Below are 6,151 nucleotides of genomic sequence, written 5' to 3' on the forward strand. Positions count from 1 at the left end.
GAGTGACTTACCTTACTGTTCTCATGTAAGATCTACCTTATGTTGTTATAAGGATTTTAAAATTATGTACAAGATTTAGCATAATGCCTAGCATACAAGTACTTCATAAGTTATCTGCTATAATAATAATAAAAGAGGTTCATTTGGCATTATTGTGTTCTTAATATAGCACCAGAGACAGTGAAGTAACATGTCCAGAAAGACACACAATTCTAATACGTACTTGACTCCTCATTCTATACTGATTCCACCACTGTCCTTACGTCACTGCGTAGGCCTTGAAAGGAAGGCCCTGTTCGAGGTACTCAATGGAATGCCCTAAGGCAGTGCTTTCTTTCCCTGCAGGATGCTAAGGATGTTCTCCAGATCCACCGAGATCCCTTTTCTCCCTGACAAAGAGCTTCTTCACCATGACCATTTCCAGAGAAAGCACACCCAGGTTTTCCTCTGGAAACCCTTGTTTTCGTCTCTTTCTATACCTCCTTTGCCTAGAGATTGTGTTTTGTCTCTAACCTAACTTCCAATTTCACTATCCCACACACTCTAAGGTTGATGTTATACATCTCCTGTCACTTGACATTTATGTTTGTCTTGGAAATTATTCTTCAGTGTGGTCGACAACAGGCTGTTACGGATTCGGTTGTGTCTTACAGGGTTGGACTGCAGCAGTGTGCATGGGTGTTGGATCAGACAGTTTTGCACAGGGAACTGTTACAGCCCATGCCACTCCAGGGTGTGGCACTAATGTACTGACTGGAGAAGAGTCCACTCCTATAGTCCTGGCTTTTGCACCTTACCACGATTAACCACATTTCACCAAAGTCTCCTCCATCCGGTCATCTTTATTATGTTCAGTACTGTGCTTAACAGAAGGGGACAGTTACTGCTCTCAAGAAGCATTCAATCTAGACTCAAGGTTAACATACTCAGAATTATGAACTGACCACTCAAGAGAGAGGGTATCATGTTTGTTGTGGGCCATGTCAATCCAATAGTCCGACATCACTGTTTTCACCCAGAATATGCGGATACTGAACTAATTGGGATGGGCTTGGCAGAAGGAGAACGGAAGCATTTGCGAAAGCTCTTTGAAGGAGCAAGAAACACAAGAAGGCCTATTTCTTAAAAGTGTATCTCTTCTATACACTCATATTGACCAAAATAGAGGGCTCTAGCCCATCCTTCTTGGTGTAGCTGCTGAGTGTAAAGGTTGAGCCCCTGGGTTATCCCAAAGCTGTGTGCACATAGGAAGAAAATCCCACTCACTCCAGTGAATAGAATTTCTGGTTGGAAAAGAAAATAAGCCGTCATCTGGGTGGAGGAACTGGCCTGAGTAAGATGGGAGTCTTGGGACTAGTGGAGGGTCCTGGAGCAGTGGATGTGCAGAGTAGAAGCCTTTGGTCTAATAGGGCTTCAGGAGACATTTCCTGGACCCATCCTAATTCAGCCTGGAAATAAGAGTTAGCAGGCATATTAAAGTGAGTGGCTAGACAGCTCCACGTAATGAAGCAGCAGAACAAGGCACAGTGGTCATGAAACAGTATGATCTGGTTGGAAACCACCAGTTCCAGAGCCAAAGTGAAGTGTGACAAGTGATGGGGCTGGAGCTGGAGAGGTGAGTGAAGGACCTGAAATGGAGGGTCTTCACCGCAGACAGCCTTAACTTTACCCCACGGAGATGCTGGGAAAACTGGGAAGAAGGAATTTTAAAGTAGGAGACTGGTATAGTCAGGTTTGTGGTGGTCAAGTGAAGGAGAAAGAATGTAGGGATGAGAAGACCCGAGGAGACGAGTTAGGCTGCATCCAAAGGTGGGGAGGACCAGCTGCTGCAATCATTGGGGTAGTGAGGAGGGATGCGGAGCCAACAAAGAAAGGTTAAAGGGTGCAAAATCTGATAAGTAACTGAATGAGGGTAGACAAGAAGGAGGGCACCCAGAGTGAAGAAAACCTCTGTGATGATCAGTTTCTGGCTTAGTGGGTGGTACCACAAACAGACCAGCAATAAGGAGGGAGGAGGATATTGATTTGGAGGTGGAAGGAGAACGTGATTTCGAAATGTGAGCTTTCTAAAGAGAGTTCAAGTTAGCCAATTAGTTTGAGTTCATAGCAGATCTTATCAGCCAAAAAGAACAAATGACCTAAATGATAAACTTGATGAGATTTCTTTTAACATTAACACTGGAAAATTGAACCTCAAATTAGTTGACTCACTTTGTAAAAAAATCCAAATAAAAATGAAGAAAAACCCATCAATGGACTGATAATTAAGATATAAATAGGAGTGCTTCGTTTGTGCAACATCTGAGACAGGTTCTGTGGAAGATCAATGGGAACCAAACCATCTTCAACACTCAACAAACACTTACTGAGAATCCACTATGTACCAGGCCTGTGTGTCTCCGCACTTGGGATAGATCACAAAACAAAACAGACGTGATCCCTGCCCTCAGCCCCTCTATAATTCAGTGCACGGTTGAAGAGACTAACGCTGCAAGCAAAGAGGAGAAAGGAAACATGAAGACTTATACCAACAACTGTTACTCATCTAGAACTATGTGGCTCAAGACCGACAGAACAATTTGAATTCCAAATCTTGGCCCTGACCCAATCTAATTAAAGCTTGTAAACCAGTCTCCACTACAAAACCACCTCCTTTCCATTCCCACGGTTGCAGAAAGGGACTTGGGATCTTAGATAAGATAAAGAAATGTTATGGGAAGCTGTGCTGACCTTTTTCTTTTGGGCAAGAGGCTTTTGGCTGCCTGGAATCCTTCTTTGCTGACACCTCTCTGAGGACACCTTGAGTAGTCACAGCGCACAGTGGCCGTGGTAAGAGCTGGTGTGCCTTTGTCAGCCCAGATTTTCCCTCGTGGAGAATCAACCAGCTTAAATGGTGGGGAGTTTAAGGAGCATAAGCAAATACACAAGTGAGCAAAATAGCTTGGAGCACGTAGTCCATGAAATAAAGCAATGAATATTGTATAATATTACATTTTAAGACAGAGCAATATTTATTACTTAATGGTTTGCATAAACACTAACTGTTAGATTGTAGATTCCCACTGAACACAATAACTTTCCAATGCCATTTTGATCTCTTGGGTAGTCCTTTCACATAGATTATCTTCCAACCTGAAAACCACGCACCTGTTTTTGTTTTATAACGTGCTCTTTAACACAACAGGACATAAAAAAAACATGTTTTATTTATTTATTTTAAAATCTTTATTGTTGAAAGTATTACATATGTCCCCCCCCCATTGGCCCCCTGCAGCCCACCCCAGCTCCCCAGCCCAGACCTTCACCACCTTATTGTCTGTGTCCATGGGTTATGCATATATGCACATAAGGTTTTTGGTTGATCACCTTCCACCCATCCACCCTCTCACGCCTTCCCTCCGAGATTCCACACTCTGAAACCATGTTTTAAATACTGATTTTAAATATCGACAGGAAGATCAACGTTGAGCTTAAAAACGAAAATCCTTCAGGTTACCTTGAGTTTGTCTCCCATGGAGAGTGAAAAATATTTGAGGTTTCAAGTGAGTGCTCACATCAGGGCTGAACTCTTGGTTGTCTTTCAAGGAAACTATGGGAATGCTGACTCATTGAGGAATGTCGGCACCCCATCTGTTGCTCCCCCCCAACCCCCCACCCCACCATCCACGCTGGTCTTCCACAGTTCACGGTATTCACCCTTGGACACACTGTCTTGTCTTTCCTACCCTTGCCTACTGAGGCAGCATCCAGGCTCTTCCCATCTGGTTGCCCTGCACTGTTCTCTCTACCCTCCCTCTAATTAGGGCATAGATACAATCATGTCACTCTTTGCTCAAGCTTCTGTGGCTTTCCACAGCCCCTAGAATAGCTTAGAGGCTTGTGCAGCCATTCACAGCCTGGCACTGCTTTCTTTTAGTCCTGTCTCCAGCCCCCCAACCCCACCCCCCTCTCCCCTCCCCCCTCTCGGTCCTCACACCACATTACTAAGAGCTTAGTACTAAGCTTACTAAGAGCTGCTCACTCTCTTAGACATCAAACTTTGATGGGCTCAACCTGGACTCAGCCCTGTTCCCTATCCCAACTCCCTTAATTTCCCTGATCACCCACTTTTAATCTATAAAGGTTCCAGTTTAAATGTCACCTCACCTTCACACTTCCTTGATCCTTACCTTCTAACCAGAATCAATTGGTCAACATTTCCCATTATTTCTGTATTAGAAGTTTAGCCACGCCGAAACTGTTGTATAATCACAGTGCATCATTGTTATGTATTTCAGAAAATAGAATCATTTATTTTTTCCACTCATCTTGTATATTTTCCTATGCTTTCTTTTTGGAATAAATCAAGATATAAATAGGATATGAAATTTAGAATAGGTTATCTTTAGTTAAGGGGAGCGTCTAGGTCTAATAGTGCTGTCCTCCAACAAATACTTTTGGACTCAACCGAAGAATCTGTTAGTGTATCAATGAATGGGTACACGCGGCATCAGTTGGAGCAGCTCCTGCTCCAATATGTCTGTCTGCTCCATAGAAATATATGGGACCAGTGACACCCCCTTCTCAAGTATTGTAAATAAATGCAGCAGAGATTTATCTCTTCAAGTTTGAACCTGAGAGGAAGATAGCAGGGAGTAGAACTATGTATTTTCCCATATCCACAAATACTTAAATCAAGAACGTCACTTTCTGCTTCCAAATTTTTCTTTCTTATATTAATATTGTAGTCTATTTCCTTTATTGTTTTTTAAACTGTTTACAAAAGTCTTATATGATCATTATAAAAATAAAAAAGGTTATAAATGGTGTGAAAATATGAAAATACATTTATTTTACAAATATAAATTCAAAAGTAATAGTTTCCTATAATCTGCCTTCCCCTAGAAGCTATATTACTAGTCTACTGTTTATATACCTCTAAATAGTTTTTCTATGTGTATACTAGCTTATATATTATTAGTTATAACAATGTGATCATATTATATATTTTGCATCTTAACATATCTTGGATATCTTTTCATGTATCGATCTCCCAATGTTTATTGGAAGAATTATTCTTCATTTGTTAATGTTTTGGCAGTTTTTCAGCAGTATAGTCTTAAGAATGTTTATGTTAAGCCACAGATCTCTACAGGAGTTGGAAAAAGTTAAAGAACTCAAGGTCAAGATGCTTGAACGCTAGTTTAATTATTTGTCCATGAAAAGTAACAAACATTTCCTGGGTGGGGAAGGAGTCAAAATAGTTGGGACAGAGGAGTGAGGTGGGCAAAGATGGCTGTCAAATGATACTAAAAGTTATAACCTTGAACAAAAGGACCTGATCCCATGTTCTCCCACCCAGCGTGGGCTGCAGACTCAACACAGCACAGCCATGAGCACCTATCTGATATCAGTGTCATACCAGCTATTGAGTTTTAAAAGACTCCGAAAATATTAGAGCTGGTGGAGCCTCTGGTAGCATCTAGTTCCAGATGGAAGAGCCTGAAGGTCACCTTGGGAGAATGGAGGATGAGAGGGTGGGAGTTGTAGGGGAAGTCTGCGAGAAACCCAAGCAGAGCTTCAACAGAGCAGTTTCACTTTTAGCTGTTTCTATATTAAGATTTCTATTTTAGTTGAGATATGGATTGTGTTTCCTCCTCAGAAGTTATAACCATTGACCTAGCCCATTTCCTTTTTAGAAATGAAAAACAAACCAAAAAACAACACTAATACCTTAGAGAAGTGATTTATCCCAGTGTCACAGAGCTAGTAATTGACAGAAAATAGACATTTAAATCTCCTAACTCCAAACCCAATGCATCAGGGTACTTTGAAGGGAGCATTTGCTCACTTACCTCAGAAGAGGTTGGAGAGGGGGGAGGGGACGATGGCTGGGAGGGTTGGAGTAGTAAGTCTAAAGAGGGATTGGGTGTAGAAGATGTTAAAGAACCAGTACTCTCTAATCACATTGCTTTAAATATAATCAAAGGGGAAAGAAAATAATTGGAGACCTAGAGAAACTGCAACCTATGATAAAACACCATCATGCCTGTTCGCTCCGGGAAGAGCTGATACCTGCCTTGGGGCCCTTCCTGAGGGAGCTACAGGCTCAGATACTGGTAACTAGAATTTACAAATGTTCAGTGACCGGCAGGGTGTAGGGCCCAATCGG

Source organism: Myotis lucifugus, unplaced genomic scaffold (genome assembly GCF_000147115.1).
Source record: "Myotis lucifugus unplaced genomic scaffold, Myoluc2.0 scaffold_30, whole genome shotgun sequence".
NCBI lineage: Eukaryota > Metazoa > Chordata > Mammalia > Chiroptera > Vespertilionidae > Myotis > Myotis lucifugus.